Below are 23,801 nucleotides of genomic sequence, written 5' to 3' on the forward strand. Positions count from 1 at the left end.
TGTTGGGGTCTTTACCAATGAACAGCTGGAGAGTATTAAAAGCTGTGTGAATATTTTCTTACATTTGAGAACAGGAGATGTTAAAATAAACTGGCAAGGCAGGCTTGGTGACTTATGAAGTGTCCCGCGCTATAAGCAGTCTGGCTGACTGCGAGATTGGTTCATAAAGGCCAAAAATGAAGTGTTACCATTGAATGCATTTCCACATTTCCATAAAAACATTGTTAGCTTGCTATGCTTTTCAAAACTTTCCTCTCTGTTCCTTACTTTTATAGTCAATACTTAAGTGGGATCATGATTCTGGGAAAATTCAGACTGGGAAACAAAGGACAGTCAGATAAAGGGATATAATGTATCCCATAAGTCATATACACTTAGAGAAACCAAGAGGAGAGACAGCAAAATAAAGCCAGATGCGAATTTGATATGATTATATCATCCCTTCCAATAAGAAGAACACTTCCAAATTCACATCTTTTTTTTCTCTTGGAATTAGTTGCATCACTGAATTCTTTCAAATAAGTGAAGCGTTGAGCAGCTCTTGCCCAAAAAGAATTACATGAAGCCCACACAGGGCTTTGAACATTCATTTGCATTTGAATGATGCAAATTGTAATTTGGTATAATAAAGTCTATGTGACTGAGCAGGAGAAATTATATGAACAACCAGAATTCCATTCAAGTCCTCTCCTACTTCTAATCCCAACATGCTAACTTCAATCTACATGTGCCATCAGAAATGTGTTTCTGTAAAATAAATAATAGCCTTCCTAACCCTGACACATCTGCCTGGCTTAATAGGATCAAATTATTGGTTATTATGGGCTATTTTCATTTAATGTATTCTCAAGGATTCCCCATGAACAATATATGTTTCTGAGTCTTCTTTGGTACAGCAGTTACAGCATTATGGTGCCACAATAAGAGCGAACCTAAGACATGTTGAGGTTCTGACGTGGAATTAGCACAGTGACAAATCTGTATTATGAAAGATCATATCTTTGCAGGAAAAACAATATTGATCATTTGACTATCAGACTACAAACCTCTATAAAGGTACCTCCTTATTTTCAAATACAAATAGACAACAAGGCAAGAAAAGCTGTCTGATCTTTCCTCAAAAGGGTTAATTTGTATAATTTCTAAGCCTGAATATTACACCATAGGATAAGGGGGACTAAGGTATCACAATTTGGGGGAATGCCAACATGAAGGGGAAATGCCATTTCTCTTCACTGTGTGTGTGTGTGTTTGTTTGTCACTATAGCATTGCACCGTCCCCTTGAAGCTGAGCTTAAATTTTGCAAAGCACTTTCATAAAAAAGTATGACTTTCTTTAGTCTTTGTATCGACTCTTAGACTTCAGAGAATCTTAGAAGTCATCTAGTGTCCCCACCAGCCCCTCCAATCGGGACTTACTTCTTCATTGATGGGCAGTAATGATGGGGAGGCAGCTAAGGATGCTTTGGGGTAGTTACATCCCCTGTTGTGTGTTTCCATGTTTTGAAAGTGCTTCCATAAACAAAAGCAGAATTTACTTCCATAAAGTTCTTCAGTACCCTCAGGAGGAGCAACGCAGACTAAATCTAGTCCCTCTTTAAAAGACCAAAAGGCACACCAGTCCACCCTTGGAAGGATCTGCTCTCCTGAGAGCCAAACATGGCTGTTCATTCAAGCATTCCTCATGTGATGGTGAGGAGACTCAAGCATCCTTGCCTCCTTTCTCTGACACTCCTTCACAATCTCGTCTTCTCTACCCACCCTTTCATGTTTCGGTTTTCTCATTTTCCTTCCCCTTGTCTTCTCAAACCACACACTCCCAACTGTCATATGGATGAAGATAACCAATTCTGAATCTCCAATACAGATTTCTCTTTTGAGCTCAACTCCTACCTGAACCATATGCAGGCACCAAAGGCATCTCAATCGCAAAATGTCACAGCAGCGTCTTTCCTCTGCATTCTCAATCTCGATCAATGCTATTTACCATCACCCAAGGAAGACATTTTGAGTCATAATAAATCCTCTTTCCCCCCTCAATAAATTTCCCTTCCAGTAACTCTACTTCCTAGAAAATCCTTGAATTCTGTTCCCTCTTCTCCATACCTCTCCTACTAACCTTCAATCTGGTCTCCTTGGTTCCAGTCTCACCTTATTTCCCTCACTATGGCCAGAGTGATCTTCCCAAAACACAGCATGTTTGTGTCACATCCATTCTAATCACAATAAAGGAAACTGTATCTAACAAAACCCCCTTTCACATCGTGCAAAAACTACCCTTATTGGTCATGTTCTATCGACAAAAAATATGCAAATAAATCGTATTCTGTTTTTTAGAAGAAGTTTGAGTTATACAAAAGAAACAGTTGTCAGAAAGGAAGAACTGCTGCTTTCCAAAACATTTCCACCCAGCTCATCGGTTCTCAGCTGTTAGTTGACAGTAAACATATGGGAGGAAACTACAGTATCAGACAAAGATTTAAGAGCCCCATAAAAATACCTGTATATTTAAAGAAGACATTTTCCAGACCCTCATACCTGTGTAGGATAAAAGGATATGTTCTGAGATTCTTTCAGTTTTTAAGAAAGAAGTTAATCTTCCATCTCCCCCATCATTAGTAACTCCACTGGACTTTTACGCCTTTCTACACACAAACATTATAGGGGGTTCCGATAGAGTTCTCTAGGAGGGATAAATGCACTGAGGAGAAGAGTTTGAAAGGTTTGTGATTCAGTGGCAGAAACAGAAACCTTTATTACAGTTTTTTCATGAGGCAGGTTAGCTTCTATTTCATACAAATTGTCCCTGTCACGAACAGCATCACACTAGAGATGAAAATGGATTTCATTAATCTTCAGTCACTTTTATGGAACAAAGCAGGGTGATTTAATTATATATTCTTAGGATCCTAAAATTGACTCTCCCTTTCTTGGCTCTTACAATTTTCAGTAAATACACACTAAGACTCACAACTTTGGAGTTTCTTGATGAGTTCCCAAACAAAATATCTCAGATGTGTTCATTTGTCTAAATTTATTTGAACAAAATATTTAAAGGATGATGATGGAATGGACCCTTCCAGATGAGTAGGATGTCTTGAGTTTTCAAATTTACTTACTTCTCTTTTGACAAAATCCACAGTAGAGTCTCATTGGCAGTGAAGTAAAATTAAAGAAAAAGTTCTTCTTTATTATTGTTATTTTTTAAATTGACATATAGTTGATTTACAATATTGTGTTAGTTTCATTTATTATTGTTATTGGACCTTGAAGAGTAATGAACTCTGAAAAAATAAAACACTAAATCATTAATAATAAATAATTCCAGTTAGGTCCCAGGCCTGAAGTCTGAATTTTTTCATCTCAAAAGGACTGACATACACTCTAGAAACAAAACTGGTTTTCTTGCATGTTTATAAGTGTTTATGTAAGTGTGAAGCAATGAGTTTTATTCTTCACTTCCTTCAAAAACAGGAGTATTTTGGGTTAGATCAGATCTTCAAAGCCACAGTCAGGTGTTGCCAGCAGCTTCTGAATAAGTTCATTTTTACTTGGTGTAGGTTTAAAAAAAATTGGTCCATTAATGAATATTATTTGAATTGAATTTTCATAGTTCTGTGGAAAATCAAGCAGCACACATGTTTTGGTGGCCATATCACAAGCTCTTCACCCTCCCCAAGGACTTGTGAGGGTGGACATGTTCATGGTCAAGTCACTGTCCTGTTTGTCTACCCAAACCAGATAATCTGGGTCACCATTACGCAGAAAAATGAGACTTGATACTGTTTCAAAGAAGGAAAAATAATTGCAATAGTTTTTGCTCTAAATTTTGCTATAAAATGCTTTTTTAATCCTCTCCAGAAACTTAGAGACTATTTCAGATGCAACAGAAAACTTGAAAAAAAAGAATGGAATGGGAAAGAACGGGAAGGCCATCCTTAAACATGATGCTTGAACAACATCAATCCCCTACCTAAATGCAACAAAAAATGAGGACAATAGCTCTCTACGGTGGATAAAAAATAAATAAAACCTGTGAGTGTAAAACAAGAGCACTCTGAGAAGATGTGTTAACAGAGGATTAACCTCTGAAATGCTAATAAGATAGGGAGGAAATGATAAGAAAATTAGACTGCATTTCTCCATACTGAGCCAAAGAGGTAACAGTGTATCATTAGCCAAAACTTTTATATGCGTTGCCATATATGAAAATCTACATACATTTTGCCCTATTTTTAAAAATGGATGTGAAATAGGAACATTTTAAAACACCTCAAAACAGCACTAGTTTCAGATATTTTATTTAACTTTAACCTCTTCTCAGGACCCATAACTCATTAATTAAGGATTCATCTCTATATTTTAGATCTTGGTTTAAGGCCCCTCGTACCACATATGTCAATCCAGGGCTATCTAAAGCACTAATTTAAAATGTCAAAAGTGTAATTTTTCTTTACAGCAGAAGTAGAATTATAAAAATTAGATCTTTCCATTACAGATGACGTTTACCACTCTAATCAAGGTTAGCCTTACATGTGGTTGGGGTCAGAGGTTGAATGAGAATGATTCTCTACTCCAAAATAACTCCAGCACAGGTCTGCCATTGAGATTTTGCTTCCACCTTGGTAAATACTCCCATTATCCCGGTTCTGAGTCATAACAACCATAATCATAGTTATTGTATTTTATTGTGGATTCTCTATGAACCAAATACTATGTTCAGCTCTTAATAATTGACATAAATGAGTCCTTAAGTATGGACACTAAAGTCAAGCTCCATGTATTTGAACCCTAGTTCTTGAGAAAATTACCTTACCTTGCTGAACTTCTGGTTTTTCAAGTGTCAAATGGGCTTAATAGTATCTAAAATCATAAGGTGGCTGTGAAAATGATGACCGAGAAAAATTAAACAATTTCCCTAAGGTCACACACAGCTAAGAAGTGGAAGAAACAGATTCCAACCTAGTTCTTATAATTCCAAATTCCCATAACTTTCCACTATATCACACAGCCTCTAAGGGTGCCCAGGATGACATGCAGATAGAAAGTACCAGAGAAGAACAAGACACAAACACACACAGTGTTTCTATTCTTGGGAGGAGACACGGACCTTTTGGGGTCCTGGGATAACCTAAAGAAGACAGATTCCGTTTGACTCTCAAAATCTTAGGAAAGCATATTGGCGACGTGTTGATCTGGACATCATGGGAGCTGACAAGGAGTTTCCAACCGACTGTGCCCAGCATACCACAGAATATAAGAAAGAGAAAAACTCTTTCTCCCGGTAAAACATTTTACAGTCCACTCCCAGCTTCAGCATCCTTTGAACCCCTCAAATACTTACATTTTATGATAGAAGATGAGGGTACCTTTCAAGAAAGTTGGGATGAGTGATGCTACTCCTTGGTTGTAAGCTCCACCAGGGCAGGCAGACCATCAGTTTTACGGATCACACTATTCATACTACCTGACACGGGCTGAGTTAACTCTCAATAAGTGTTTCTTGAATTGAATTCAATCCAATTGCTACTCTGATCTTCATCTATAATGCACAGATATTTGACCCTCCTGTTTTCTCTTGAACTCTTAATTAACTTCTAGCAAATATTCCATTTGTCATGCATTTGGATGCCACCCGCATTAAGCATCTGTAAGGCAAAGACCCAAAGCCACACAGATAGACATATCAGCCCAAGGAAAATGGAAACATTCCACATCAAAAGGAATGTGCATTATTTTAAATGTTTCTGCTTAACATGTAAGATAATTGATGTTGACAGAGAGATGTAATATTACATGATACTGACCTGGATTTAATGTAGACTTTCCTCCTTCTTCATGGAATCCAGAAAGTCTCTTTTCTTGGTAAGATGTTACAGTCATCTGAAGAATATGTGGTCCAAAATAGCAAGGGGGGAGGTAAAATCCTATAAGACCAAGTCTCAAAGCCACATGCCACCACTCTGAATCTTTGGTGCCATCCTGCAGGCTACCTACCACAGCTTTCCTCCATTAAGTCAAGTTTAGGAAGCTGAAATAGCATTGTTCATAAGGCTATATAAATGCAACTACCTTTCTGTGAAGCTATTTGGAAATACATGTCAAAAACCTTTACAATATGTCTATCCTTTGACTGCATAATTCCTCTTCTCAGAATCTATTCCAAGAAAATAATCACAGATGCAAAGAAACATCTGTGTTATAAGAGAAAATAAGTTTATCTTTTATAAATAAATAAATTTTTATAAATAAAAGATCCAGAAAAACAAAATGGTCGATTAAATTCAGGTGCATTCATTGATACTAAGACTCACTTTTTTCCAGATTTTAACATCTCTGAAATTGGAATGTGTCTTATGGTAGCTGGCCCCTTATTGTCACCATCAGCTACGAAGTAGCCACAAAGTAGCTGTCACCGGCAGGCATGCATTAACTTGGTCACAGATGTTCATCTTGTCATTACCTCAAATGATTGATGTACATTGTTGGTACTACACATGTTGATTTCACTGCCATTTAAAATGTCTTCAAAAGTAACACTGTGATTGGGTATTGAGATGAAAAGTTATTGTGTACACAAATAGGCATGTAAACAGAGCTGCAGTGGGTAAATTTTATATTGGTGAAGCACATATTCATCCTAGGGGAAATGATCACTATTCCATATTTTGTTCCAAAGCAAAAAATCGTGTGTTTTATAGAACCTAAGTAGATGAAACTGTGCTACATTTTGTTTGCTGAGGAATATGCAAAAGAAGCATCTCCTACACGCTAAGTAGTGCAACTCAAGCCAAGAGCATTGCCAAACGCTTAGGAGAGATGAAAGAAATGTCAAAGCATCAAAAGGCTGGTGTAAGCAACAAATGTGTTTCAGGAGATCATTAAGGCTTTGTGTCATAGCTTAATTGGAAACATTCTTTTTTCCTTTCGTAGTAGTATGTAAAATAAGGTGTTGTACCTTATTTTAATGGCATCTTAAAATCATTTAAAATAAAGACTTCCTGGAGACATAGAGAAAACTTTGGGCTTAAATAAAAATATAAAAGAAGAATAAGAAACTGCAAACTCACAACCATGTGAAATAATTTTTAAATAGTGTAGAAAAGTGAAAGAAAATATATTAAAATGTTAAAAATTCTGTCAAGTGAGACTATAATTAATCCTTATTTTCTTCTTCCTTTTTATGTTGCCCAGATTGTTTTTTTTAACTTTCCATGTTTTTTTTCTAATAATAGAATGTAAAATTGGAAACGTTTTTCTTTTTTTTAAATTGAAGTATAGTTGATTTACAATGTTGTGTTAATTACTGATGTAGAGCAAAGTGATTCAGTTATACATATATATACATTCTTTTTTTAAAAAAGAATGTTTTTTTAATTAGTTCAAAATAATATTTAGAATATTAAAAACAAAAGTGGAAATGCACCCTCCAGGGTCTCACCACTTCCTTTATAACCATGACTGTTATTTATCTAAGCCTTTTTGAATCTGTTTATACTTTATATCCTTATTCTTCTGTGAGATTCATAAGCTTCCAGTTCCACCTCCTGCCAGGTGTTCCTAGATTGGGCACGTGCATGTCAACCCCAACTATATTCTTTACACCTTCATAATGTTCAATCAAACTTTCTTGGCCTTTGCTATTCCAACCACAAATGCTAATTTATTAAATTTTTTCTAAATATTGAAGCTCTTCCAGAAAAATTAAGGATCTTTCCAACTCAACTTTCTTAATACTTATAATTATTTTGAGTTCACTACCCTAGGCTATTCTGAGATCAGGTCTATAGCAGAGCACGTTTATTCCTAAGTTATTTATCCAGTTGTGGCATCTTTCAGTTTCTTTTCTGTATGACAGAAACTAAGAGGAACAAAAGAGGAAACACATCTTTTTTCTGGGTATATTATCGATCAAAGGGCTGCCTAGCTGGTACCGTTTGCAGCCATGGACTTTTTGATAGTAACCTTACTATCATAAACTAGAATTTCTGAGTTCACTGAGAAGATGAACAAGGAGAGCATAAGGTGAAGATGGAACAGAAATAAGGAAACACAGAGGCCGAATTAAACCTCAGAACCAGGGGACTCTGGACAAGCTGAATTCATGCTGGGGAATGTATCCCCAGGCCCATCTTTTTCTCTGCCCTGGATCTTTCTAAGTTTTACTGCATTTACAAAATCCGTCTCTGTCTTCTCTGGTCTCTCTCATTCTTCTACAGTTGAAAAAAAGAAATGTGCCCAAATGCCACAGGCAGCCTTGGGTTGCAAACAGGAAACAGGATGAACCCCAACTTCACATGCTTGGGCTCCTCCTCTGACAGAAGACTTCCCCCAGAGGAGCATCTCTATTTGTCTCTGCAGTTAGCAAGGTTGCATCCTTTGTGCCTCAGGCACATGCACACTTTTGTCACTCGTGGAATCTGTGAGTGGCCCTCCTGCAGATGTGGCGAGACTATCAGAGCAATCAGTTCCACAAAGAAAGATCACCGTGGCCCAAACTAAGCTCTCCACTGGCACCATCAATCAGCCAAGTCCTTCAGTCCCCCACAAGTAAACTTATTTGATGGTATAATTATAAAATCATCTAAGCATTTAACCTGCAGTCCATAAGCTTGTTCAGCTCCCTATTTGTGCCCCATCCCACCCCCAACTAGTTAAAATAATAAATAAATAAAATGTGGTTTGATGCTACTCGCTAACAACTGATAATCAATACCTGACTTGGTCTGAGATTGAAGTTCAAGACTTAACTTTGCCGGAGCTAGACTTTTCCCAGCGACTTGGACACAGAGGCATGGTGGGAAAGGATGAGATGCAGAGATGACACGGCAACATAGAGCTTACTGCAAATCAGAGACACAACACATCAGCTCAGCGTGGGGAGAGGAACATCCGGAGTGCAAAGTTGAAGGAGATGGGAGAAGGGTGTGCTGGAAGTGTCTTGTCACCGTCACATTAAGACTTAGACTTTGTGGGACTTCCCTGCTGGCACAGTGGTTAAGAATCCGCCTGCCAATGCAGGGGACATGGGTTCGATCCCTGGTCCAGGAAGGTCCCACATGCCGCAGAGCAACTAAGCCCACGTGCCACAACTACTGAGCCCACGTGCCACAACTACTGAAGCCTGCGCGCCTAGAGCCCGTGCTCCGCAACAAGAGAAGCCACAGCAATGAGAAGCCCACGCGCTGCAACTAACAGTAGCCCCCGCTCGCCGCAACTGGAGAAAATCCACACACAGCAACAAAGACCCAATGCAACCAAAAACCTTTTAAAAGTTTTAAAAAAGACTTAGACTTTGTAAAGTCGAATCTGCCAAAACTTGTAAAATAAGGATACATCTCATTGCTCTGTCATGTGTGAGATGTTCATTAGCATTTCATGCAGGCAGGCAGAAAATTGCTGGGGGAAAAAGGAAGAAATCACATTCCGAGCTCATCCCTCACCAAGAGCTGCAAATGTGGCACTTCTGCACAGGAGGAAACCATAGCCTGCTGGCAACAGACGCTTCATCAACCCAACCCACAATGAAAACACAAAGCAAGCAAAAGACGCTGCATCTTTACTGCTCTCAGGACGTTGAGAGTATGTATCAGTCTTAGGAACATTTCCTGGGATCATTACATAAACTCTCTTTGCACCTGAAGTACTGTGCTCCCTACCTGAATTCTGTTTAACTCATTAGAACAGAGGTATGATTCACTTCTTTAATGATCAAATATACTAGAAATCTGGGGAAATGAGGAGAGAGGGAAGGAAAGGCATTACCGCAGCCAGAGCACTAGAGGGAGGCTGGGTTTCATCTCTGTCCCAGCCCCATTCTTCCAGGACTTTTCAGAAGAGGAGCCCTCTCGAATCACGCAGGGCTCCACAGCCCCAAGTGATAAACCAACCTCGATGCTGGATTTGACTTTCATCTTTCAGGTTATGTTGGTCCTTGTCACTCTGCAAGTTCCCAGTTATCCATGGCAACAGGGAACACATGAAGCAAACGAAGGCAAGGCCTTCAAATCCTTTACCTCATCCTTCAACACCCTTTTAGCAAAACCAATTAACATGGAACAAAGTGGACTGCTTGACATTTTACCCCTTCCGCCTTTAATTGCCCTGTTTCTGGTGGAAGAGTAATGAACAGCGACATGGTCTAAAGGCCGGATGTCTAAAGAGGACAAAGTGGGCTGGACTATTGGCGCCTGAATTCTGAAGAGTCAGTTTTGTATCTGAGTCACTTCCAAGATGAGGGCGTTATCTTGCGGGAGCCTAGACTGACCAGTGTTTGGCCTAAGTAGTGCTTTGCGTTACAAATGTATGCTGAGGGGGAGGACAAAATAAGAAGCTATTACATTGTCTTAAATGTGTGTCTTTGAATTGACTTCCTGTCACCTGCCACTAAACACCCTCATGTTGCTGCCTGCAAAGGACTGACAGCTTTCAGCTGCTGCTGTCACCGTTCCTTGCACGCTGACACCTCAGATCGTAGCACCAAACCTTAGCACCCCTTTCTTTTAATATACCAGGATTTATTCCACATCATCCAGTTCTGATGGTTCATCACTTAAAACAACAAGAACCACCTGAGACTATTACTTAGCCGTTTAAAAACCATACTGATGCAGAACATTCGATGACATGGGAAAGTGCTCATCATATAATATTAAATGAAAACACCCAGATACAAAATTATATATGCAACACGATCTGATTTGATTATGCATATATATGTGTGTGTGATTCCAAAATATTAATCTTGATCATTTCTTGGCAAAGTGGTTAAGAGTAATTTTGATTTTCTTCTTTATGCTTTCAAAAATTTACTAAATTGAGCATGTATTATTTTCATAAGCAGAAAAGAAATAATCTTTTCAGACTGCTACACAGAGGTAAGATAGTCCTCAGTTTAAACCTGCATGTTATTGTTTATTTATACCACATTCTACTCCACTAACTTCACTTCCTATCGTCTGGATTTCCCAAGGCCCACATGGTTCAACTTTGTTTCCGGCATCCGGGATGCAAATGAGGCCAGCAGGGTGACTTCTGGGTGACTCAGCGCATCATGTGTCAGGAAGCAGAAGGAACCAGAAGACCTGGATCCTGGTCCCCAACCTGCCCCCAAGAGTAATCAGGGCCTTGGAAACCCCTGAGCATCCTGGGCCAAACTCTCCCCATATATGAACGGAAAGATTGGGCCCATCTCACTCGAAATTTCTACTTTCCATGAGCTGCTAGATCCAATGGCAACAGAATGTGCTAATCGCCATGAGTGTGAGGTTACTGCAAAGTTCTGTTCACAGAGCAAATGATTCTCACGCAACCAGGAGTGGTGAAAGCCAATAGTCATAAATATGCAGGAGATCCAACATGCTGCTTTATCTCAGAACAAATCTCTCAGGCAAAATATTCATTGCAGATGTAAATACAGCCCAAATTTGGGGCGGGGGCTCAAAAAAGAGACAGGCAAGGTAGTCTTTGAGAAACTTAAATTATGTAATATTCCAAACATAAATAAGGAGTTAATATTTAAGTTTAATATTTAAGTTTAATAGTCTGAATTCATCTGAATCATCAGGTGACTCAAGTATAAACACCTGGAATGATTACAATAACCTGATCTGAACAATTAGTCATAGAAAATATAACCCTTAACTTGGATGGGATTATTGACATTTTAAAGCTAAACTCTGAAAATTATACAAGCAATACATAAATTCACTGTAAAATAAAATTCAAACCATACAGATATACATAGAGTAAAAACTGGAAGTTCTCCTTCAAGTCTCACCCTCTGCCCACCCACGCCTCTACTTATAGGTAACCTATTTTAGACCTTTTAAAAGTACATATCTTTACATAGTTCCTATCTGTCTCTCGCAAAACACCACAAGAATATCTATAAATATCACAAGTCTTTGTTCTGTCAAATTTAACCAAAAACTTGACAAATTTCTTACTAAAATGGAATAGTTGCTTTTCAAAGAAAAGTCCATTATTTATAGCTTCTAGAATTGATGCTGACCATTATTCTCTATCTCTGCTAAATCTTGTTATCTTTAAAATAATAAGCAAATAAACATGGATATTAGAGGAAGAAATGTTACTAGGACAGCAAGAACAGCACAGAAGCCTCTGCGTGCGCAATTCTTGGCCTCCCAGACACAGGCATATGCCACCCTTATTAGCTCAGACTCTTAACTGAGCTCAACAGATGCCCCAGGTTAGTTCCCATTTGACAACACATCCTGCCTGTGGGCACTGCTAGGAAACAGCATCACAACTCTTGCTTCTCTGCAAAACCCGGACAGAGCTTTGGGCTCGAGAGGAAGGATCAGGTATTTTGCAGGTACTAGAAGTCCAGAGATGGCACTTAGGGACCAGCCCTTAAGGTTTCATTATTTAAATGCTGACACGGACAATTTATTACTGGCAAAACCAACTCTGTGCAGAGATCACTTAAGTATAGAGCTCACCTAAGAGGGGAAAAACATAAGGAATTAAATACAATTAGCCAGACAGCTAAGGCCCTAAAAATTATTACATTAGGCTCAGGGAGGGGAAATGATGCTTTTGTTAAAGGAGAGGAAATACACTCTATCTACTAATAAAAACTATCATTTATTGGTGATGCTATTCTAAGCATCTTATGTGTAAGTTAAACAATTTAATTTCACAACAAACCCAGACAAAGGTGCTATTATCATATCCATTTTAAAGATGAGGAAACTGAAGAACAAAGAGCTAGTCAGCTTCATCTTGACAGGATCTTGGCTCTCCCTCCTAGTAGCAAAATGGCTGCAGTAGTGTCAGCCTTTACATCGCCTCACCACACCATTCAGAGGAAAAGAAGCCCTTTTCTGGAATCCACATTCTCACTGGCCTGATTGTGTTACATGCTCTTCCCTTATGGACAGGGAGACTGAAATATTCAGATTAGACTAAGCCAATCAGAACCATCTGATTACATACCTGGAGGTATAAGTAGGATCAGTGTCATGTAAACTTCCTGGGGGATAACGGATGCTGGAGAGGTGAACACCAAGCGTCTACTACAGTACTCATCAGCCAGAAAAACACAGAGAGTTCCTCCAACAGTATAATTATAATATACTCCAGCTTGAACCTCTTAATTCCCATTGGCACTATTTGTTCTGAAACAATATGTCCTCCACGTAGTTACCTTTTTTTTTTTAAGTCAAAGTTTTATTCTATCTCCTCTTCCCCAGGATCAATTTTTCCTAGGGACAATAGGTTTGCAATACATGTTGGGCACTCTTAGGCATATATGTGATAATTATTTTAATTAGAAAATTTGATAGTGCAGAAGTAGGACTATCATATACTTTGTGATTAGAGAAAAATCAAGATTTCAAATGAGAAGATTCTTTCTACCTAGTCGTCGTACATATGCGTTATTTTACCCCTGAGTTATAGAGTTAGTGCTTACACACAAGCAAAGCGCACAAGTAAAATCAAGAACTGTATGAGCCCTTATGAATTCCTCAGAATTGCTCCTCTGCTTTTATTCTAAACAGATAATTAGCTAACCAATTTAAAAGATGTTCTCAAATGAAGATGCCACGGTGTTCCTTGGGAACACATTTTAAAGTTTAATGACCTTCACTATCAGTGTGACACTTATACTGAAACTAACATTGAATTCAAGTTAATCCAATAAATATTTGTTAAATTTAGTGTACCTACTATGTAACCATCTTGATCATGCCCGTGTCTCAGTAGAAAACATCCTCTACAGTAGCCTCCATAAACTAGAAGACCACAATTGTACATAAGTTGATCAACACATAGGTATCTGAGCATCTGTGCTAGGAAAATAGGCATGCAAACAAGTGTAAATGTTATCCTCGACCTTACCTCTCCAGGATACATGGTTGAATTCCATTTTCCTAGTTCTTCATCATTTCCATGGCTTTTCTCTGGACCTTCTGCTAGTTTTCCACAGGTACGATAAATTGATGTCTCACAATTGAACTCCACAAATACAAACAACAAAATGGATTCTAGAAAAAAATAAGTGGTTTATTTTGAGAAGCAGATTCCCAACCACAATACTTTTACATTAAGTTGTGCTTGAATGGAAAAGAAAAATAAATATAAAACTGAAAGAGTAAACATAAAAGATATCACCTAATAATCCAGAAACATCTCATATGATTGTTACTAGGGACGACTAATCCAGTACATCCCTTGGCTAACACCAGCTGTCCATAACTGAAGCAGACCAGCAACCATTCCCAGGCCTACAACATACGTGCACGCTGCCGAGAAGGACTAATTCTATCAAAGCCTGAGCAGCTCCAAAGTTCCTTCAGTTCTGCTCTTAAAGAAGTTTCAGAATCATTTTAGACCTCTCCAGTGTGATTTAAAGCTCCAGAACAGGCCTATTAAGGGGTGATTGAGGTCATCTTGTTTAATGCAAGAATCCCTCTACACCCATGGTTATCCATCGACCCAGAAATGGGAAGCTAAGCATGGCTGCTCCTATGATTGTCAAGTTCCAAATATCGGGAAGCCATTCCTTACACTAAGTCAAAGCCGAGTCCTTATACACCTCCACTCTGCCATTCCTACCAAAATATGTCTAATCCTTCTTCCAATGACAAGCCTTTAAATAGAGGAAGTCAGCTATCATATTCCCTTCTTAGTCATATCTCCTCTGTCTTCATAGAACATCCTGCAGCTCCCATATATTTTGTGTCATCTTTCTCCTTGTCACTTCGGTTAAGCAAGTTAAGTGATACAAAATCTAGACGTTTTGGAAAATGTACCTGCTTCCTTTTCTACCACACTGCTTTTGTTAAAGGTGTTTATATTCGTTTTGCAGTCACTCCGAATTAAACAAAGAAGTGAACCAGTATACAACCCAATAAGCATTTACCCTGAGGATGTCCATTTTGTCATGAGTCAACATTCATACTGCTTTGTGTCTCTTTAAATGATACTCTGCTGATTTCCTCCACCTTTGAGTCTCTCTGTATTCGGCCTTCCCCATTCAGTCATTCTTGCCCAGGAGATTAAGGTCAGGTAGCAAATGCCTCTTTTCTCCATCATCTAACTGATCATGCTGGGTGTGACACTTCAACCTCTCCTTCATCTGGAGAAGTGACCTCATGTTAGATGGTAATGCTGTGGAGGAGAAAACAGAAAGAGAAAAAGCCTATTAACCTTCAGAAAATGATCGTACAGTTTGTGCTTCTCAACACCTGATTATTTTCTAAGCAGTAAAACTTTCAATTTATTAAGCCCTAGGTGGGTAAGTGATGCTTTTATAAACAGAGAACATGAGATACCATTTTTCAGTGATCCCGTGGCAACCACACAAACTGGGACAGATTGAAGTAATGACCAACTATGAAAACCACAGATCTGAGTTCCAAACACAAGGTGTTCTGTCTGCACATTTCTACATTGTTATTTAGATAGGTAATTCTAACATGTAACTCCAAAAGGCGGAATTCAGACTTGGTCTGAAAGACCTGGGTTATAATTGTAGGTCTGACCGAAGTATTCAGTATAGACCCAGCTTCTACTGTGTATAGTACCCTTACCTATCTTTACCTTCAAAACACCCTGTCAAGACCCAGGAAGAAGGGCTCCATTTTACAGATGAGATCACTGAGGCTTGGAGACTTATGACTCGATGAAGCTCACGTAAGTGCCAGATGGAGTTAAAATAGGAAATAAATCAATCATTGAATCAGGATACCATGCTAAGTATTCATCGTAGTAGTCTTCAGTGTTTATTATAGCCTCTCTTCTCTGAGATCTAATATAACAAAATTAACTTCTGCTTTTACTTGCCCTAGATTTTTGACAAGTGACACAAGCAAAAGTCAAAAGAGAAGAAGGATCCTAAGAAGGTTGCAAACATGTGTCCTGAAGGAAACATCCCCAGGGCACTGCCCGGCAGCCAACCCTAATCTTGGCTTCAGTGATGAGAAGTCATCACATGCTCTGATAATGCACAAACACTGCAAGGTTATCTTAGCACCTGCTAGTGGCCATGCCCCCTTCTGTTCCTTGCTACAGAAAACTGGCTCTAGATACCTATTTCCAGCAAGTATATAGGACCTTACAAAATACTGGGTCTCAAGATAGGAGTACCCAATGTTCCACCCTCTCTGGATTAAGGTATGAAAACATTTTTTTTTAATGTACCAGTGTGGGGAGGGCATATTTTTTCTTTCTCATTTTCTGAGATCACTGGGAATTTTCTCACTGAAACTTTTTCAGAAAAAAAAATCCTTGGGGGGGCTGTGCAATTTTCCAGATATTTCTGAACCCTCACACCACTTACTCTGGGATTAACCACATGAATATCATGAATCATTTTTAGGTAATTTAGCACAGAACAATTTTCTAATCTCTGCTTTGCCATTTTCTTTATAACTGTGGGCTAGTGACATATGTTCCTTCATCTGTAAAATGGTGATAATATTAGCCTACTCCAGGAGACTTTGTAAGAATAATAGAAGAAAAGCCTTTAAGTTCATCTATAGCAACCACCCCCATGGATGAAGATTTCTAAGGGATCTGGGAGGGGTCGGAGGGAGCACAGAGGGAGTGGGATGATATAAGGAACTGAGAGCAAGAAGCCCAGCCCACCCCTCCCCCAAATATATTATCCCACCTTATCTTTCTCTAGTACAAGCACTCTCTTATGATCTACTTCTTCTGGGCCAACAGTTTCTCCATCAGACCTCCTGTAGGTCCCAGGTAACTACAAATCCCATGTTAAGAACACTTGCTTAAGATTTTGCTGGAGCTTCTCACATTTCTATATATGCATTGCTGATTTTAAGACTGCCCGAAATATGTGAAAGCCATGGCTAAAGATTCTTTCATTAAGGAAATTATAGTGATGTGGAATCTGTTTACTTTTCACCTTGGAAACCAAATACATTACCTGCCACTTCCTGTTTTAGGCTTAATATGGTTGACAAGCTCATACAGCCCCATATCAGTAAAGCAAAAGCTGGTCTCCAGTGGAGACCATCCTGTCATTCTTACATACACAGTCAGCCTTGGAGGGAATAAAGTAATACCCACCACTGGAGAGCCAAGGAAAACAAAAGAGACTAACCTCAACTGAACACCAGCATGGCAGAATTGTGAAAAAATAAAGCCACAACTTTACTGGATTTAAAAGGAAATTACATAGAGAAAAGCACATTTTTTTTTGGTTCACCCAAATAAATAATATTTAACTCTATTAGTAACTTCTACTAGTAGTTAATTCCTACTCTCTTCTACTGAAAACACTTAGTTTGCAGACAATGTGTATCAGTGCTTACAGGTCAAGACACTGACAAAACCTCAATTCAGGAGCTTCCCTGGTGGCGCCGTGGTTGAGAGTCCACCTGCCGATGCAGGGGACGTGGGTTCGTGCCCCGGTCTGGGAAGATCCCACATGCTGCGGAGCGGCTGGTCCCGTGAGCCATGGCCGCTGAGCCTGCGCGCCCGGAGCCTGTGCTCTGCAATGGGAGAGACCACAACAGTGAGAGGCCCGTGTACCGCAAAAAAAAAAAAAAAAAAAAAAAATTGATTCAAAACATAACAACTTAGACAGGATTTTTGATCACAGATGTCAGTGTTTTCAAAATGCTAGAATATCACTTAATAGCAAGCACTTTTTTAAAAAAGAGAACTCAACTGTATTTGTCTATAAATTTAATGTGATAACCCTACTTTTTTAATTACATAAAATTTTAGTATCTATATTGAATTTGATGAAGATGTTTACCCATAAATATAGCTAAACAACAACTAACTCCTTCTTATGGGAACAAAATCAAGACAAAGGATATACTTGTCAAGTATAAAATCTGATAAATTTTAGTTTAGCTTCACAAGTCTTAAAAATGACCTAGACTAGATGATCACATATTCGTTCTCCTCTTCCTTTCCAACCACCTGCTTTGTATCATAAGCCATACCCCTCCATGCTTTTGATCCCTTTCCTGCATATGTTAAAAAGCCAGTGGTTCAGTAATTTCAACCCCTCTCTCTCTATGTGTTTCCATCTACCTTTTCAACAGTTATCAAATTAACGATCTGTTCATCTCCAAGTCACTACTGAAGCACCCCATAAATCTACAGATGTGCTTTTGATTCAATACATTTTACCCTCATTCCTTCTCTGCTAGACCCTAAAGAAGTCATTCAGATTAGGGAAAACTATTTCCAGAAGAGAATCATCAAAGGAGTGTTTCATAGCCTTCAAAAATCTACATCAAATCTGTAAAACTTTGATTGTGAAGTATTAATTAAGCACTACCATTGCAAGGTACCGTTAAAAAGTGGCAAATATCTGTGTATATACACAAATGCATATATGTAAAATCAATCAAATATAAATACATAGGTATAAACGATTTCAGTAGATAGTTGTGTGCATGTGTGTTTACTATTTTTGGCAGCTCGGTATCCACTTATCCTTTCTATAAAATACCAATTTTCTTTTGGAGAATTACATCTTTCCAGTAGTATTGTTTTAGTGGAACAGTAAATCCAGTGCCTGCCTCCCACTAGGAAAGTCAAATAAAACAGCATTCCTCACACTTTCTCAGAAGAGTCAGAAGCCCAGGGAATCAGCTGCTGTCTTCCAGGATTTACATCTTATGTGAGAGATGCTGGGCTGGAGGAAACGCCTGAAATCATTCTTTCCAGCTATGGTTCCCTGACATGGCTGTTCCTTGTCTGGAAACATTCTGAGCCCTTCAGAGCAACCTTAAGAAATGACTATTGCCAAACCCTGTTCTCAGCCTTCCAATTGATTTGCTGAGCTCCTGGTCAATTTCCAGGAGATTCCCTTCTTAAATTGCCCAAAGTCAGTTTCTGTTGCCTGCAACCCAAGGACTCTGACCATTACAGTTACTGATGAAATAAACACTGAGTAGGAACACACATCAAATATATTATTTACACTTGGGGCAATTAGTGTATATGGATAGATGCATCCAGTTGATCGAGGAGTAAAGAGGACCCAGGGAAGTTGAATTTCCAAGCAGGAAGGCTACCATGAGCTCTCTCCAGGGAAATGACAAGAGCTGAGAAAACATCTTTTTCAGGCATGATACACACACACATATATCTAGCAATATGTTCTGAAATTTCATTAGTACCTCCAATGGAATATCAATTAAAATTCTCAATAGGGTTTTTCAGTGAGAATTCCAATAGTGAAGAAATGAGTCACCTCCCGGTGTTGAAAAATTTTGTACTTTATGCAGCAAGTTTAAAGAACATTTCATCCAACTATTCAATATATTTGTAGATTATTATACTCAAATGGCTGAGGGTATTTCATTGTTCACCCTTGCTATCTCTTTTAATAGCTACTTACTATCCTGATTCCCCTACATCACCCAGCAAAGAGGGGATTTCTTCACTTTGTTGATGCAGAGCATTAACTTAATGTTGCAGAATTTAAGGTCTTCTCTTTTATAAACTTATAATACCCTTTCTCTCCCTGTGCTGTAAGTCTGATTTAATTATCTCCCAGAAATCAGTAAAGGTACTATTATTGTCTTTGCTTGCCCTTAATCCTTATTTGATTAAAGTACCACATGCTTATTAATTGGACTGGGTTTACCTCAACCTGCTCAATTGTAAATATCAAAGGCAACAGTGGGACTGCTGGGGTGACTTTAACAGGCACCCTGGATTCAACAGATGGTTCTGGGATAATCAGTAAACCGATAGAATCCACAAAATGCCAGTTCCTCTCCCTCGTGCCGCCCTGTACCGCCAAGCCCCCCGCACCTCCTCTGGGCCCAGGTCCCCTTCTCTTTCAGAGCTCTAGCCAGCAAGGGAAGGGAGATATTTATAGGAATCAGGAGGGTGTGTGAAACCTATTATTCCCCATTCGAACAGGCTGGAATCTTTTTCAATCTTGTAGGCCTTTGAAAGACTTCAAGTGCTATTTGATTGAAGCCCTGCAGTATTGACAAGAAAGGGCTCACTAAAAATTTCAGCATTTGAAAAAGAAAGAGAAAAACATAGGCCCCTGTCAACACACTTTTTTAAAGAAAGTACATGTATCATTGTGATGCTTTTACCAGTGAGTGACCTTTAAGATTCTAGGACAAATAGAGAAGGAAGGAGGGAAGGGAGGGAGAGAAAGAGAGGGCTGGTTGTCTTAGCTCTAAGAGGGAGCAGTATTACACCAAAATCATTTTCCCACCAGCAGGCATTTCCAGGGTTTCCACGAATACCAGGCACACCTGCAGCATAGGAGAAGACATTTCAATATTACCCTAAGTGTTAGTTTCCTATAGGGCTGTCATAACAAAGCATAACGAACTGAGTAGCTTAAAGCAACAGAATATTTTTCTTTTGCAGCTCTGGAGTCTAGAAGTCTGAAATCAAGGTGCTGGCAGGGCTGGTTCCTTCTGGAGCCTCCAAGGGAGAATCCGTTCCTTGCCTCTCTCCTGTCTCCTGGTGCTTGCTGCCATTCCTCGGCGTTCCTTGGCTTGCAGCCACGTGGCACTCGCCCTGTATGTCTCTGTGTCCCTGTGTACAAACCTGCTTCCTCTTATAAGGACACCAGTCATTGAATTAAGGCCCCACCATAATCCAGGATGATCTCATCTTTACTTGATTACATTGGCAGAGGCTCTATTCCCAAATAAGGTCACATTCACAGGTACTGCGGGTTAAGACTTCAACATATCTTTTTAGGAGACACAATCAACCCACAACACCCTCTATAGTACAAAGTAGCCTTGTGCTACTGCTTAGCTATTCCGTGTTCCTCTTTGTCTATTCAACCCTTTCTTGAACTGGTTCTCAGTCACTGTGGGCCTTACATGGATGTACTGTCATATTTTAATTTAAATTTTATAGAGTAGAAGACAATTTGCTGTGAATAAGAGGTGAGGAACATAATCTATCTGGATCCAAATAAAGACTGCTCACTAGAACACAAGAATTTTGCCTTGTAAGTATATGAGAGAAGGGCAAGCAATAAGTCCACCAAAATGACCACCACTGGAGCAAACTAGTGAGCAGTGTGAGAAAGGGGAAGGCTTTCCTGGACACCTTGAAGCATCACTACACTGCGACAGCAATTGCACTGTAATTGTTGCTTGCTTGTTGTGCTGTTGGGAGACCCTCAGTCTCTTGCAGTGTGCTGTCAATCTGTTAATGCCTAGAACACAAAAATGTTAAGAACCTCTAGATTCATTGTTGAGTGTAGATCAAATGCTCCAACTCTAGCACCACTTCCACTGAATAATCATAATTTACCAGGTGCTTAACTCAGTACATTGTCTACAGATGAGAATTTCAGACCTATAAAGGAAATGATTTGGGGTAGCAGAGAACCTTTTCACGTTTATTCAGTGATTTGTTCCATGTATATAGGAAAATAAACCCAACTCAGGGCTCAGATAAAATCACCAAATGTCACTGGAAAAAAACAAAAACTGATCTCAAGAATATGAATCTCAAGACATTTGTAGCTTCTGGAGAGCACCTAGAAGACTCTGCCCAGGCTCTAAGCCCCAGCAGGTCACTGAGGAGCAAGAAATCCTGTCACTGGGGATTTGTTCTGAAGATGTGTGAAGAGCTGCTCGACACAATGCAATACCCACCCCCACGTAACAGCTAAGAACTTATAGAGATTCTTTCATCAGATACTTTTCCAGTCGAGAGAGAGGAAGGAACCTTTCTGGGACACATAATGAAAGGAGAAGCAAAAGGGACCCAAATAATGTCACCCTTTCCTGGCTGTGCCCAGGGGCTGGTGCTGTAACTCTTCTCCCCATGGAGCTTCTGTACAGCATGTCCCTAGATGACAATTTTCCATAACTTGGATGATGAATCCATGAGGTATGAGATCTGCACAATTATTTTCTCAGAGAAAATTCATGTTCAGTGAAGAGAAATGAGGGAAAGAGATCTGGGAAAAAGGAAAAATAATGTGTTCTGTTTTTGCTCCAATGATCAACTTCTTCATCCCTCTGCCACCCTAACCTGCTGACTGCCGAGTCCTGTGTGTCTGATCCTGAAAGGCCAAGTGAACGTTAGGTCGTAAAATGAGAGCCCAGGTCCCAGTGGCCTTCCATCACTCTGTACAGTCCACAGCAATCTACTCAAGAAGACACTTCCCATGCCCCACTGAGATGCTGGGTCAGATGCAGAAACATCACCGATTAAATGCCAATAAGAGTGCGTCAATTTGTAGATGAGAGGAGGACTCTAGAAATGTGAGTGGTGCTGAATCTCTCCTGTGCTCACCTTTCCGTCTCTCTCCTTCAGAAACCTCTTCCCTACTTTTCTCCACAAAATCCTCCAGCCAGAACTCCTGGGCCACTATGCTGAGGCTATAACCAAAATAGCATGTTCTCTTTCATGGGACACAGTGGTGCTGCCGAGTTACTTATGCTTTTTGGTACTGAGGTGCAGCAAGACCATCTTGTGGCAGTGACTGGTAGTCATTTCCCTCTTCTTTCCTGGGCACACAGCTGGACCTCCCTTTCCAGCTCCCTCGTAGTTAGTTATAGCCACAAAATTGAATTCTAATTGGTGGATTGTGAGGGCTGAGTGACACTCACAGGTCTGGCCCATGAAACTCCCATGCACAGTAATCCGTGTTCTTTCTCCATCCACTAGTCTGATGCAACAAATACAACCACTTTGGAAGCCACATGGGGAGGACAGCAGAGCCACAAGATAGAAGGAGCCTGGGTCTCTGAATCACCACTAGGAGCCTCCAATCAAACCCTTTAGGGTGTTACATAAGTGAGAAGTAAACTTCTATTGTATTTGAGCCATTCTACATTCTTTACTCAGATTTGCTTGTTACAGCAATGAATCTACCTTAATTAATATGCACCTTCTTTCTGAGCTGCCCATCATGGGGCCTGTGTGCTTTCCTATACTGTCTATCACTAGAGCTTCTGAAACAATACAGCTGATATAAGAGAACTTGTTCCTTACTGGTGATAAAACTTTACTAAACAACAGGCTTCTATATTATTGTACAGAAGAAACAGGGTAAGCTTTAGAGTCAGACTGAGCTTGATCCCTTTTCCATAACATTCTGCCCAGGTGATCAACATCAGCTCACTTAATCTCCCTGACCCCAAACCCTTCTCTGTAACTGGGATCACTAGCCCCAATTAAATATTAGAATAGAGTTGCAAAGCATAATGTTTAAGGGGTAGAATCAAAGCATTTAGGACAGTGCCTGGTACACAGTAGATCCTCAATGACTAGAAGGTATTATTATTTATATCTATTAGCATTTACTTGATTGTACCCTTTAAGTATAGGAACAATATCTTATTCATCCTTCTATCTTCAACATCAAGCATGAGTTCCTAGAAGATGTGGATTATGTCTAATTTATCTCTGTAACTCCAAATCTAGAACAGTGCTGATTACTTCAGTGAAAGGAAGCTCTCCTTAGTATTAATATTCTCACCAACTGTGACCTCCAAAGCAAGCATCGTGTCTATAAATCTTTCTCTAGAATCCAGGAGGGGGACCTGCATATAACAGGCACTCAACAATAGTAATTAATAAACTAATTTCTCGCTGGTAGGTAGATGATGTGATTCTGGTTATGGGCATTGGTAGGAGGCAGTGACCATTATATCGCAGATGGGTCTGTGAGAGAATCTAGGTTCCAAATCAGTAGTAGCCTGAATTTTCAAAACCTCCTGTACTACGTACGTGGCAGCACTGCCCACCACAAACAGAACACTCATTCAAAACTAAGCATTCTCCAGTTCCCACTTGCATAAATAAGGCAGACAATGTAGCCTTCCCAGTGGCCTCAC

At 39.5% G+C, this 23,801-nt stretch overlaps 2 long non-coding RNA genes across 2 annotated transcripts in view; both read right to left on the bottom strand.

Annotated features, from left to right (window-relative positions):
• Positions 1 to 15,074, bottom strand: part of LOC132413849 (uncharacterized) — a 31,680-nt gene extending 16,606 nt beyond the window's left edge. Inside the window, exons 1-2 of the long non-coding RNA XR_009516832.1 lie at positions 14,891 to 15,074; positions 13,867 to 14,012 (exon numbers count right to left, since the gene is read on the bottom strand). This is a non-coding gene — a long non-coding RNA (uncharacterized lncRNA). The remainder of the gene's footprint in view (positions 1 to 13,866; positions 14,013 to 14,890) is intronic.
• A 2,238-nt stretch (positions 15,075 to 17,312) lies between these two features.
• The window catches only part of LOC132413852 (uncharacterized), a 50,240-nt gene continuing 43,751 nt past the window's right edge, over positions 17,313 to 23,801 (bottom strand). Inside the window, exon 4 of the long non-coding RNA XR_009516833.1 lies at positions 17,313 to 17,486. This is a non-coding gene — a long non-coding RNA (uncharacterized lncRNA). The remainder of the gene's footprint in view (positions 17,487 to 23,801) is intronic.

This window comes from Delphinus delphis, chromosome 18, assembly GCF_949987515.2.
Source record: "Delphinus delphis chromosome 18, mDelDel1.2, whole genome shotgun sequence".
Classification (NCBI taxonomy): domain Eukaryota; kingdom Metazoa; phylum Chordata; class Mammalia; order Artiodactyla; family Delphinidae; genus Delphinus; species Delphinus delphis.